This window comes from Schistocerca piceifrons, chromosome 11 (genome assembly GCF_021461385.2).
Source record: "Schistocerca piceifrons isolate TAMUIC-IGC-003096 chromosome 11, iqSchPice1.1, whole genome shotgun sequence".
NCBI classification, from domain to species: domain Eukaryota; kingdom Metazoa; phylum Arthropoda; class Insecta; order Orthoptera; family Acrididae; genus Schistocerca; species Schistocerca piceifrons.
The window spans coordinates 16,321,133-16,336,019 of NC_060148.1; the positions used below are offsets into that span (position 1 = coordinate 16,321,133).

A 14,887-nucleotide genomic window follows, 5' to 3' on the forward strand; every position below is an offset into this window, starting at 1 on the left:
CGGGTTATGTAGCCAAGGTTATAGAAACCAAGCGTCCTTTCGATGTTTTTTGCTATATGGTGACCAGTTTCGGTGACTGAGCGCGCCATCTTCAGGCTTCAACTATCGCTGTGGGGGTTAACTGTAATCGTATAAACGATCGCATCAGCGGCTAACACCCATGAACTGCTTTCCAACTGTCAGTTGGTACTTGATGGTTGCATCCCTGCTACAGTGGTCCACAGAAACGAGTTCGTATGTGTTAGCCACTGAAGCGATCGTTTATACGATTCGGGTTCACCGCCTCGGCGTTAGTTAAAGCCTGAAGATGATGTACTCCGTCACCGAACCTGCTTGCTATGTAATAAATAATATCGAAAGGACGGGTACAGCAATTTCATTTTATAAGATAAGCGAACGGCCAGAAGGATGGATATATAAAAAAAGTAGCCAAGATGTGCTCCCCAATAAGAATTAGTTTCTTCCGTTTATCAAACATAATACTACACATCAGACTGACTTCTAAATCCTTTTGTATTCACAGCTATCGTCCGTCAATCTCTCCCGTTGTAGCAATTTGAAGTTCATTAAAAATGGTTCAAATGGCTCTGAGCACTATTGGACTTAACACCTGAGGTCATCAGTCCCCTGGAACTTAGAACTACTTAAACCTAACTAACCTAAGGACACCACACAGCCGGCCGGGGTGGCCAAGCGGTTAAAGGCGCTACAGTCTGGAACCGCGCGGCCGCTACGGTCGCAGGTTCGAATCCTGTCTCGGGCATGGATGTGTGTGATGTCCTTAGGTTAGTTAGGTTTAAGTAGTTCTAAGTTCTAGGGGACTCATGACCTTAGAAGTTAAGTCCCATAGTGCTCAGAGCCATTTGACACCACACACATCCATGCCTGAGGCAGGGTTCGATCCTGCGACCGTAGCGGACGCGTGGTTCCAGACTGAAGCGCCTAGAATCGCCCTGCCACAATGGCCAGCCGAACTGATTAATTCGCATAATTTAGAACTGTATCTGTTCTGTTGTAGGGGGTGTCAGGGTATATGTGCAGATTGATGACAGAAAAGCGTACTGACCACGAGTATTTATTTTACTTTGCAGACTAATAATTGTAGCTATTACAAGTGGGATGTTTCTACGTTGCTTAGTATCTCCAAGATCTGTAGTGACAAGAAATCCATTAATATATACACTGAAGAGCCGAAGAAACTGGTACACCTGCCTAATATCGTGTACGACCCCTGAGAGCACGCAGAAGTGCCACACCATGACGTGGCGTGGACTCGACTAATCTCTCAAGTAGTGCTGGAGGGAACTGACACCACGAATCCTGCAGGACTGTCCGTAAATCCGTAAGAGTACGAGGGGGTGGAGATCTCTTCTGAACAGCACGTTGTAAGGCAACCAAGATGTGCTCAGTAATGTTGATGACTGGGGAGTTTGGTGGCCGGTGGGATTGTTTAAGCTCAGAGGAGTGTTTCAGGAGCCACTCTGTAGCAATCCTGGAAGTGTTGGGTGTCGTATTGTCCTGCTGGAATTGCCCACGTCCGTCGGAATGCAGAATGGGCACGAATGGAAGCAGGTGACCAGACAGGATGCTTGAGAGAGAGAGGAATCAGAGTTTCACAAATGTTAACCCAATATTAATTTTTTACGCATAAGTTTTGTTTGTAAAACTCTAATTCCTCTCTCTCAAACCCCACCCGATGGGGAGAGAGGGAGAGTTTTAGTTTTGACGAATCAAAATTTACGAAGTAAATAAGTACTTCTTATTTATTCGTAATACAATAATAATAATAATAATAATAATAATAATAATAATAATGTCATGTGACGAGGGCCTCCCGTCGGGTAGACCGTTCGCCGGGTGCAAGTCTTTCGATTTGACGCCACTTCGGCGACTTGCGTGTCGATGGGGATGAAATGATGACGATTAGGACAACACAACACCCAGTCCCTGGGCGGAAAAAATCGCTGACCCAGCCGAGATTCGAACCCGGGCCCTTAGGACTGACATTCTTCGGCAGCACGAAATTTCGAAAGCTTCTTTTTTCTTCTTGTCTAAACTATTTATCGTCCATGTTTCACATCCATGCATGGCTACACTCCATCCAAATACTTTCAGAAACGACTTCCTGACACTTAAATCTATACTCGATGTTATCAAATTTCTCTTCTTCAGAAACGCTTTCCTTGCCATTGCCAGTCTACATTTTATATCCTCTCTACCTCGACCATCCTCAGTTATTTTGCTTCCCAAATAGCAAAACTCATCTACTACTTTAAGTGCCTCATTTCCTAATATAATTCCCTCAGCATCCCCTGATTTAATTCGACTACATTTGATTACCCTCGTTTTGCTTTTGTCGATGTTCATCTTATATCTTCCTTTCAAGACACTGTCCATTCCGTTCAACTGCTCCCCCAGGCCCTTTTCTGTCTCCGACAGAATTATAATGTCGTCGGCAAACCTAAATCTTTTATTTCTTCTCCACGGATTTTAATTCCTACCCCGAATTTTTCTTTTGTTTCCTTTACTGCTTGCTCAATATACAGACTGAATAGCATCGGGGAGAGGCTACAACCCTGTCTCACTCCCTTCCCAACCACTGCTTCCCTTTCATGTCCCTCGACTCTTATAACTGCCATCTGGTTTCTGTACAAATTGTAAATAGCTTTCTGCTCCCTGTATCTTACCTCTGCCACCTTTAGAATTTCAAAGAGAGTATTCCAGTCAACATTGTCAAAAGCTTTCTCTAAGTCTACAAATGCTAGAAAAGTAGGTTTGCGTTTCCTTAATCTATCTTCTAAGATAAGTCATAGGGTCAGTATTGCCTCACGTGTTCCAATATTTCTACGGAATCCAAACTGATCTTCCCTGAGATCGGCTTCCACCAGTTTTTCCATTCGTCTGTAAAGAATTCGTGTTAGCATTTCGCAGCCGTGACTTGTTAAACTGATAGTGCGGTAATTTTCATATCTGTCAACACCTGCTTTCTTTGAAATTGCCAAAAATTATACAGTTGTCAATAATTTCACTACCCAAACATTATGAATCATACATCCATCATCATACCTTTCCTTGCATGTTTTCTTGTAAGAAATTTCATCTCACTTTACATTCTGTGTTCCACCAACACAGGGTCTCCCGTAAGAATATCATGTCCATACACTTCCCTATTCACTCGCTATCTGCTAATCCGTCCAACGACAGAATCTCTTGCCGAGGGCGCAGAGCTCTGTCAGCGATATTAACACAGTCTGTAGCGCTGCCGACATACAAACTGGTTACTTACGAGCAGAAGGGTGCAGGGGTTTGTGAAAGTACTCGATAAGGTTGGCAAAATAACTAATGTTTAAAACGCTTTTTTATTCCAGTCTCTGATCGCAAATGAATTCTTTAGACGATGACCGGTTTCAGTCTGTAATGACCATCCTCAGATCTTTTTTGCACCATGTCCTAAAGTGATACGGCCATAATGGCATCGTCAAAACATATAAATATAATCAGAATAGCAAATCTATGTGGCGATGCGATGCTGATTATATTTATATGGTTTGACGATGCCAGTATGGCCGTATCACTTTAGGACATGGTGTAAAAAAGATCTGAAGATGGTCATTACAGACTGAAACCGGTCATCGTCTAAAGAATTCATTTGCGATCAGAGACTGGAATAAAAAATCATTTTACACTATTGGATCACTGTTTGTACACGCGATTATGTCGCAGTTGGTATAACTAATGATTGCCGAAGTAGAGAGGATGTACAATGCAGATTGGCTATAACAAGAAAAGCGTTTCTGCAGAGGAGAAAGATGTTAAGGTGTAATATAAATTTAAGAGTTAGGAGATCTTTTCCTATCGTATATTGTTCAGCATTGGAGGGAAGAGAAACGTGGACAGTTATCATTTCAGACGATTTCGAAATGTGGAGCTGCAGAAGAATGATGAAGATTAGTTGGGTTGGTCGAGTTACAAATCAGGAGGTACTGATTGCGGTTGGGGAGAAAACAAATTTGTCTCACAATCTGACTAGAAGAAGGTATCGGTTGGTGGAGCACATCCTGATGTACCTAGGTGTCACCAATTCAGTACTGGAGGGAAGTGTGTGGAGGGTAAAAATCGCAGAGGGAGACCAAGAGATGAATAGACTAAGCAGATTCAGAAGGATGTAGGCTGCAGTAGGTACTGGGAGATGAAGAAGCTTGCACAGGATAGAGTAGCATGGAGAGCTGCATGAAACCAGTCTCAGGACTGAAGACCATAAGAAGCAACAAATAACTCAATGCATGATATCCATCAACGCTGATTTGCTAAGTATAATTTTGATACTAATGTGAGATGCTATTCTAGAACACATCACCTTCTCGAAAATTTCCCAAATGATGTCATCACTGAAAGATATCTGTAGTTTTTTTTTTTTTTACAGCTCTCATATCGGCTTTCTTAAAGAGGGACTTGACAAAGGTATATTCGAGTCTATCTGGAAAAATTCCTTGGTTAGTGACGCATTACATATTTCAGATAAGACCGAACTTATTATATGGAAAAAAATATTTAGTATATTTATGACTGAATATATAATTTTCTTAATTTGAGAGAGTAAAGTTCGTGGTTTATTAATATGACTGATGCAATTCGGGAAGCAGGTTCCGTCTTTTCGTTCTTGGTAGTAAGTCTGCTAATTCATTTGTTGAGATTTTCGTGGTTCTTTTCGTAGTAGTAGTGTCACTGGGTTCAGCGATTATGATGCGTCGCTTTGATAGAAAACATCTGGCTATAGTTTTACTTAGTAACGACGATGGTATTTTGTAAATATTTACTCTGGCCTTATTTAGACTTGACAAGATACACAACCTGGCCCCAAGCAACTCAGTTCCTTATTATATATAGTTTTAATAGTTTCTAATATGCACTGCATGTGATGTGCTACTAATGCACTGGTTATTCAGACGCTTTATAACGGACTAAGTCGATTATTTAGGATGGCTTGCGATAAGATTCAGTTCAATAATTTTACACTACTGGCCATTAATATAGCTACACCAAGAACAAATGCAGATGATAAACGGGTATTCACTGGACAAATATGTTATACTAGAAGTGATATGTGATTACATTTTCATGCAATTTGGGTGCATAGATCCTGAGAAATTAGTACCCAGAACAACCACATCTGGCCGTAATAACGGCCTCGATATGCCTGGGCATTGAGTCAAACAGAGCTTGGATGGTGTATACAGCTACAGCTGCCCGTGCAGCTTCTACACGATACCACAGTCCATCAAGAGTAGTGACTGGCGTATTGTGACGAGCCAGTTGCTCGGCCACCATTGACCAGAGGTTTTCAGTTGGTGAGAGATCTCGAGAATGTGCTGGCCAGGGCAGCAGTCGAACATTTTCTGTATCCAGAAAGGCCCGTACAGGACCTGCAACATGCGGTCGTGCATTATCCTGCTGAAATGTAGGGTTTCGCAGTGATCGAAAGAAGGGTAGAGCCACGGGTCGTAACACATCTGAAATGTAACGTCCACTGTTCAAACTGCCGTCAATGTGAACAAGAGGTGACCGAGACGTGTAACCAATGGCACCCCATACCATCACGCCGGGTGATACGCCAGTATGGCGACGATGAATACACGCATTCAATGTGCGTTTACCGCGATGTCGCCAAACACGGATACGACCATCATGATGCTGTAAACAGAACCTAGATTGATCCGAATAATGACGTTTTGCCATTCGTGCACCCAGGTTCGTCGTCGAGTACACCATCGCAGGCGGTGCTGTCTGTGATGCAGCGTCGAGGGTAACTGCAGCCACGGTCTCCGAGCTGATAGTCCGTGCTGCTGCGAACGTCGTCGAACTGTTCGTGCAGATGGTTGTTGTCTTGGAAACGTCCCCATCTGTGGACTCAGGGATCGAGACGTGGCTGCACGATTCGTTACAGCCATGCGGATAAGATGCCTGTCATCTCGACTGCTAGTGATACTAGACCGTTGGGATCCAGCACGGCGTTCCGTATTACCCTCCTGAACCCACCGATTCCCTATTATGCTAACAGTCATTGGATCTCGACCAACGCGAGCAGCAATGTCGTGATACGATAAACCCCAATCGCGATAGGCTACAATCCGACCTCTATCAAAGTCGGAAACGTGATGGTACGCGTTTCTCCTCCTTACACGAGGTATCGCAACAACGTTTCACCACGCAACGCCGGTCAACTGCTATTTCTGTATGAGAAGTCGGTTGGAAACTTCCCTCATGTCAGCACGTTGCAGGTGTCGCCACCGGCGCCAACCTTGTGTGAATGCTCTGAAAAGCTAATCATTTGCATATGACAGCATCTCCTTCCTGTCGGTTAAATTTCGCGTCTGTAGCACGTCATCTTCGTGGTGTGATAATTTTAATGGCTAGTAGTGTATGATTGAATTAATTATCAGAAGAAGTTCCGTATAGCTCAGATAAAACTTGACAATAGATTTTGTCATCTACGTCGTACTGAACTTTTAAAATTAACACACATAGGCCATATATAATATTCACCGCGCTTGTTCCTATCTCTGATGATGATTTTGGTTTGTGGGGCGCTCAAGATCGTCGTCATCAGGGTCCATACAAGTTCCAATCTCCCCATTTCTAGTCTCGCCACTATCCCAATAATCATGAGAGGTTGAGCAGTAGACAGACACCCAGTCCCCGGGTGGAGAAAATCCCCGACCTGGCCGAGAATCGAAGCCGGGACCCAGATGCAACAACGCTAGGCACTAGACCACGAGGCTTGGAACGAACATCTAAGTCACGTGACTCGGGGCAGAAAGCCGAGTCCTTACGCGCCGTGTGAAGTGGAGCTGACAGTTACAGTTTTTCCCGTTTGCACATTGATTATGACAATTCAACGAGCTTTAGTACTAGCGGAACACATGTAGTAGCGCAGTTAACGAAGTTTATCAGAAATTCCTGATACGCAACGGTCAAGTTGAAACATATTGACAGTTCTTGACAAACGGCAGAATAATTGTTGTTAAATGAATACTCTTTCCTGTCACTGTGAATTCTTGTAGCTTATCTCTTCCACAGGAGTGGATGATAATATAGTAATTCCGCACGCAGCATTACTTATCTAACGGTTCCACAAGAATGTGTGTCAAAGGTTATATGCTTCTGTAAAAAAAGGAAATTCGCTTATGCGCATAATATCAGGTACTTACACAAAATAGCGCATGTATTTCTGACTTTTTCTCGATCCAGTACAGATACCGAAACATTATTGAGATAGGAAGCGTAAATTATTTCAAAACTTAGATTATACTTGTATGGTGAGCTAGATATTAACAATATCTCGTCTTAAAATCATAGTCATTCATCAAGTTTTCCGGCCAACGACCAACGGCCATCCTAACTTTCAACTCATGGAAATACCTCTAAGTATTTTGAAATAGTTCCCTTTCACAATTGAGCTTTTCATCCGTTTGTGAAGTGTGTACCGCCAAAGCAAGACTTATCTGGGCGTATATTCACTGAAGAACTGTAATTTCGTTGCTTGTAAACAGAACTGTCAGTTAGTTTCTGGCCATATGTAAGAACGACAACCATCGCATTGATGTTAGGAATTCCGGAGAAAGCAGGTTAACTGCACTATTACATATGTAATGGCAATAAGGCAAATTATTTCCTTGGCTAAATCAGTGCTTCGTTTCAGCTATAAATGAGAAAAACTGTCAGCTCCAACCCACACAGTGCGCAATAACAGAAACTCGGCGTCCTACTCCAAGTCACGTGACTTAGATGTTGGAGTCAGTGTAATGACGTCACGTGCAGTCTATGTTATCTGTGGTCCATGTGAACATACGACTGTCACTGTATTGTGGTTAGTAGAAAAAAAATTCTGATTAAAATCACTTTTTAAACTCTCGCAGTCTTTTTAGTTGAATTCTACTTAGATAATTCTCATTTAATAAACATTCATTAATATATTTCTCTCTCTCTCTCTCCATAGTTTCAACCGCAGTCTGACAGTAACAGTCGCGACACTCCGTTTCGTTTCTGTTACCCTTAGCGACAGCAGCGCCTCTAGCGGCCAGCAGGTGACACTACTGAATACGATACCGGATGACTGCGAATATTTTATCTTGATCTGTAACACAATTTTTACAATAGGCTGAGTATGTAGTGATACAAAAATCGACAACAACTAAAAAAATTACACCACATTTGTGATTATTTAGTTTCTTAATGACCCTGGGCGGTATGAAACCCTGCATTAGAGGACAGTTTAATGGCGATTCTGTTGTAACTTCCAGATGTTTACTGAATAATATCGTTTTCCTTTAATTGCTAGTAAACAGCAGAAGACCTGATCTTTTACGGATAGACGTTGTATATCTATCCAACAAAGTAGAGTTTTGTTCGCTACACTTTCAGCCAAACCAGTGAATACGGAACGTAGAAAACACATATGGAATATAATACCTACTTTATTCAACGTATCAAATAAGCCACCACAGGCTCAGAGATGAACCACACACGCGCGATAATAAATTGCCAAAAGCAATAAAACTGTTTCTCAGCACAAAAGAAACCAGTTCCACAATTGGTGGTAAATCTGAGGCACAAACGGTAAGAACAGTTATTGCAATCGCTTCTGAAGCAAAAGTAATTACATTTACGAAAATACTCGTGTATTAGAAAGTCGAGTGAAGGGTGAATTGTTGGACACCATAACATTTTTTTTAAGTGTGAAGGAAAAAGCGTATGATCATAGAAAAAAAATCTGATTAAGATCATTTTTTAAACTCTCACAGCCTATTTATTTGAAAGTTACTTCTCAATAAATTCTCACTTAATAAATAGTTAATTAGGTTACCCTCCATTCTGAGGCTGTTGTACAGAGCGACCGTTATTTTTATTTGTAAATAATAGATTTCAGCTATCAGTGGTCCTTTGGAATTTTTATTGGCAGATCTAGATTTCAGCCAGCAACTAGCCATTCTCAATGCACTATCCTTTTTTGGTCAATGCATGCATTGGCTGTTGGTCTGGCTATGTACACAGTTCACGGAATACTAATTTTTGCGGAAGGCGGGCTGTGCGGAGAGCACATCGGTTGGTTATATGGCGCCAGACCAACGGACATTACATGCATTGACCAAAAAAGGATAGTGCATTGAGAATGGCTAGTTGCTAGCTGAAATCTAGGTCTGCCAATAGAAATTGCAAAGGACGACTGATAGCTGAAATCTATTATTTACAAAACAAAGAGTTAATTACTGTTTTCCTCTCTCTCTCTCTCTCCACAGTTTTAACCACGGTGTAACCGCAAAAATATAGGCTTCCCATGCAAGAAATTTGTTTATATTCTCTTGCTTTCAGCGGAATAAACTGCAAATACAGATGTATTCGAAACTAATTTCTTCAGGAATGAGTTGTAACTTACTGAATCAGTGTAATTCGGCTGTTTTTACCTATATTTCACGATAATTCATTTCTCTTGGCACGTTACCAACGCGTGGAACGCAATAATATTAACGCTATTCCGTTAATTATGCAGAAAACAATCACAAACAAACATTTTCCTGGCTACACTTATGAGTGTTACCTTCTCACCGCTTGGAGCGTTACTGTCGCTTCAGCTGTCGAACGATAACAACTTTCGCCCGAGTTTCGTGACTGTTTTAATTAGACTGTGGTTTCAACTGTCGTAAGTAATTATTTCACAGGATGAAATCAGCGCCGACTTTGAGCTTTTGATATCTTTGGTAAAAGAATGTGCACTGCTTACAATAAACTTTGGTAGATAAATAAAACTTTTAGTGCAGTCTCAGTTAACACGCCAGAAATCAAATCCGTAACTATATATTAGCAGCAAGAGAAAAAAAGAGAGCTATGAATATCTTGTAGTAGCTTATGTGTAGACCGAAACAATCTGCGACATAACTTTCTTTTGTTCCTTTACTTAGTAATCTTAGAGACAAATTTGTATTTAAATAACATTGCACTTAAATATTTCATGCTATTACTAAGGAAAAAAATAATAAAAGCAGATTAAAATACGTCGCTTCATTCCCCACCTCAACTTGCTTACTGTATTCATCTCTTGGTCCCCCTCCACAATTTTTACCTCTACATTTCCCTCCAGAACTAAACGGTGATCCCTTGGTGTCTCATAATGTCTCCTACCAACCGATCCCTTCTTTTAGTCAAGTTGCGCCACAAATTCCTCTTCTCCCCAGTTCTCTTCAGTACCTCCTCATTAGTTACGTAATCTTCCCATCTAATCTTCAGCATTCTTCTGTAGCACCACATTTCAAAAGCTTCTATTCTCTTCTTGTCCAAACTATTTATCGTCCATGTTTCACATCCATTAGTGGCAATACTCCATAGAAATACTTCCAGAAAAGTTTTCCTAACAGTTACAGTTACATTAGATGTTAGCAAGTTGGTCTTTTTCAGAAATAGGAGACATTCTGAGACACCAAGGGATCACCGTTTAGTTCTGGAGGGAAATGTAGAGGTAAAAATTGTGGAGAGGGACCAAGAGATGAATACAGTAAGCAGGTTGAAACGAGTGAAGCAGGCGACGTATTTTAATCTGCTTTTATTATTTTTTTCTATCCATAGCCAGTCTCTACTTGTGCCATCGTCATATATTTTTCTGTCCAAATAGCAAAACGCATCTACTATTTTTTAACGTTTTCTGAAACTCCTTCACCAGAGAAGGTGAAGCAAATATTCCCGAATTAGAATCAAGAACAACTGCCAACGTAACTTATAAAGTACGTGTCCTCGGTGTAGCGAAGTAGCCTAAGGTCCATATTGTATACCAGTCAGCTTCCTTTCGGAGTATGATGATAGAATAGCTCCGTACTTAGCAATCATATACAACCGCTCACTCGACGAAAGATCCGTACCCAGAGACTGGAATGTTGCAGAGGTCACACCAATAGCCATGAAAGGGAATAGATGGAATCCGCTGAATTACAGACCCATATCACTAACGTCGATTTGCAGTAGGTTTTTGGATCATATACTGTGTTCGAATGTTATGGATTACATTGAAGAAAACGATTTATTGACAAAGAGTCATCACGGATTCAGAAAATGTACTGGGTGACACAGAAAAACGGGATCATTTCCACAATCCAGTAGAACTAGAAGTGATGAAGGACAGAACTGGCATTCATAGTAATTGAAATTTACAATATTTTGACTAAAGTTCAGTCTTGATCACACCATTTATGTTTCAATGACATAGGTAACCGGTTTCGGTTATTTTTACATAACCATCATCAGACCTTAGGATGGTAGGCGGAGCCCTCCTCAGCTGCTACGAAGTCATGGGTCTGATTATGGTTATGCAAAAATAACCGAAACCGGTTACCTATGTCATTGAAACATAAATGGTGTGATCAAGACTGAACTTGTCAAAGTCAAAATATAATAATCTATTGATCACTGCATTCCAAAAAAAAAAAAAAAAAAAAAAAAAAAAAAAAAAAAAAAAAAAAAAGTTTACCAAAATTGTATGAAATTTACAACTTTGCTATTTACGAAACACTGATGCCATTTATCATTTTTTTAAAATTACCTCCTTTAGATGGCGTCCTGCTGTGCGAATACATTCGCGAAATCTGCTGTCGAGATTCTTCAATGACCGCTGCAACATCTTAGCTGGGATCCTACGAATTGCATCCCGAATTCTCTGTTTTTAACTCATCCACGGTTTTCGGTCGAGTCGCGTAGACTTCGCTCTCGAGGTCGCTCCACAGGAAAAAAATCATAACGGATAAATCTTGTGATCTAGGTTGGCCAGGCAATGTTAGCGAATCACACGGTTGCCAAACAATTCTCGCACATACGCCATTGATTGCCGTGCAGCGTGTCATGTCGTTCCGTCCTGTTGAAACCAGGCTTCTTGAACGTTTGGAAAGTTGTTCAACGGAAGTGTAATGAAAGTTTGCAACAACTCCACGTAACCATCGGCGTTGAAAGTTATAGTGTTTCCCTGTTCATCTGCGAAAAAAATACGGTCCGATAACCCCGTGTGATGAAACACCACACCATACTGTCACTTTACTAGCGCACGAAGTGCGCTCATGAACGACATTACGATTTGTGTTTGCCCAGTAACGGTAGTTGTGTTTATTCACATAACTCGTGAGATGAAAATGTGCCTCATGTGATATCCACAACTTATTTAGAAATTCATCGTCATTGTTTATTTTTGTTGTCATTTGTTCACAGAACCCTAATTGTTACCGGTAATCGTTGTTCTTCAATTGTTTCACCATCTGCAGTTTGTGCGGATGAAATTTTAGACCGAGATGAAGAATTCCGCGAACACTCTCCCGGGACATTCCAACCACTGCTGCTTGCTTACGAATTGAACGCCGTGGGCCCCGTAAGACAGATTCGAGTACAACATCAATGTTTCGCTGAAGAAGGCACACTTCTTGGTCGTCGTGTTGGTTTCTTCTTGAGGGCAGATCCGGTCTCTTCAAAGTTATTAATCCAACATTTTTTCGCGTGTTTCGACGGAACGGCATCATGACGTCCTAAATTATGGAAACGTCGAAACTCCTTCTGCGCCATTACCAAACTATCATTGTTTCTATAAAACATTTTTATGGCTAACGAATGCTGTTGTCCGTTCCACTGATGCATGATTACAGAAATGGCTGACTGTTTACTCGCTGTCACGAACCCGCAGTGCTGCCAACTGCCCATGGCTGCCACTACCCATTCCAAACATTACCGTCGTTCTGTGTCACCACGTAGTTGTTGCGAAACACAAGCAGCTGTTTATTCTGACAAAGTAACCAGTGCTGTCGATAGGGGACCTCAAACTGATTCCATATTTCTAGACTTCCAGAAGATTATTCACATCTTTCCTCACAAGCGTCTTCTAACCAAAACTGCGAGCCTGTGGAATATCGTCTCAGTTGTTCGACTGGATATGTCATTTCCTGTCAGATAGGTCACAGTTCCTAATAATTGACTGAAAGTCATCGAGCAGAACAGAAGTAATATCTGGCCTTTCCCCAGGAAGTGTTACAGACCCTCTGTTGTTCCTGATCTACATAAATGACTTTAGGAGACAACCTGACCAGCTGTATGCTGCAAAAGGCAACGGCCTTGCAGCAGTGGATACATCGGTTCCCGTGAGATCACCGAAGTTAAGCGCTGTCGGGCGTGGTCGGCACTTGGATGGGTGACCATCCGGGCCGCCATGCGCTGTTGCCATTTTTCGGGGTGCACTCGGCCTCGTGATGCCAGTTGAGGAGCTACTCGACCGAATAGTAGCGGCTCCGGTCAAAGGATACCATCATATCGACCGGGAGAGCGGTGTGCTGACCACGCGTCCCTCCTATCCACATCCTCAAGTGAGGATGACACGGCGGTCGGATGGTCCCGATGGGCCACTTGTGGCCTGCAGACGGAGTGCTTTTGTATGCTGCAAAAAGTGGCAATTGGCTCTAAATAACGAAAAGCGTTAAGTCATCCACACGAGTACTACAGAGAATCCGCTGAATTTCAGTTACATGACAAATCACGCAAATCGCCGAACTGGGCCTTCACAGCTACAATTTTACTACACGGGGTGACAATTATTGAACTATACGAAAAAAACACCTAAATTAGTTACAAACTACGGCGTGCATACACTTCAGTCAGCATGTAAACGCCACTACAGACATTCGGATTTAGGTTCTGACACGTTCGATATGCCTGCCATCATTGGCCATCATGTCGAGCAGGCTAATAGTCAAAGTCTGCATGACCCACTGAAGTGCGCGGACATCGATGCTGTCGATGGCCTCCTGAACAGCTGTTTTCAGCTCAGTAATGGTTTCGGCGTTATTGCTGTACACATCATCTTTAAATGTAACCCCACAGAAAGGACTGTTCAGATGCGGAGAATATGGCGGCCAATGGAGGTCCATGCCAGTGTCCTCTGGGTACCCCAGAACCAGAATGCGGTCCCCAAAGTGCTCCTTCAGGACATCAAACACTCTCCTGCATCGATGGGTTCGAGCTGCGTCTTGCGCAAACCACATCTCGTCGAAACCAGGGTCACTTTGGATAACAGGGATGAAATCATCTTCCAAAATCTTTACGTACCGTTCGGTAGTCACCGTGCCGTCGAGGAATATGGCACCGGTTATTCCGCGACTGGACACTGCCCACCACACAGACACAAGTTGAGGGTGAAGACACTTTTCGATCGCGAAATGCCGGATTCTCAGTCCCCCATAAGCACCAATTTTGCTTATTGGCGAACTCATCCAAATGAAAGTTGTCTTTGTCGGTAAGCCAAACCATATTAATTCCCATGAATCCTGCGACCAACCGTGCAGTTTGAGCGTCCTAACGAAAACCGTTCAGAAATTATGAGGATTTGGTTTCATATATTTCACTACACTTATATTATCTTAGAAGCTAGATTAAGAAAGGGCAAACCCACGTTTCTAGCATTTGTCGACTTGGACAAAGCTTTTGACAATGTTGACTGGAATACTCTCATTCAAATTCTGAAGGTGGCAGGGGTAAACTACAGGGAGCGAAAGGCTATTTACAATTTGTACAAAAAGCAGATGTCAGTTATAAGAGTCGAGGGGCATGAAAGGGAAGCAATGGTTTGCGAAGGGAGTGAGACAGGGTTGTAGCCTCTCCCCGATGTTATTCAATCTGTATATTGAGCAAGCAGTAAAGGAAACAAAAATAATTCGGAGTAGGTATTAAAATCCATGGAGAAGAAATAAAAACTTTGAGGTTCGCCGATAACATTGTAATTCTGTCAGAGACAGCAAAGGTCTTGGAAGAGCAGTTCAACGGAATGGACAGTGTCTTGAAGGAAGGATATAAGATGAACATTAACAAAAGTTGAACG

General features: G+C 42.1%; 1 protein-coding gene and 1 pseudogene across 1 annotated transcript in view; both read left to right on the forward strand.

Annotated features, from left to right (window-relative positions):
- LOC124719992 (sodium/potassium/calcium exchanger 3) overlaps window positions 1–14,887 on the forward strand; it is a 684,419-nt gene that overhangs the window by 317,495 nt on the left and 352,037 nt on the right. The window lies entirely within an intron of this gene.
- LOC124720688 lies at window positions 13,122–13,239 on the forward strand (annotated as a pseudogene).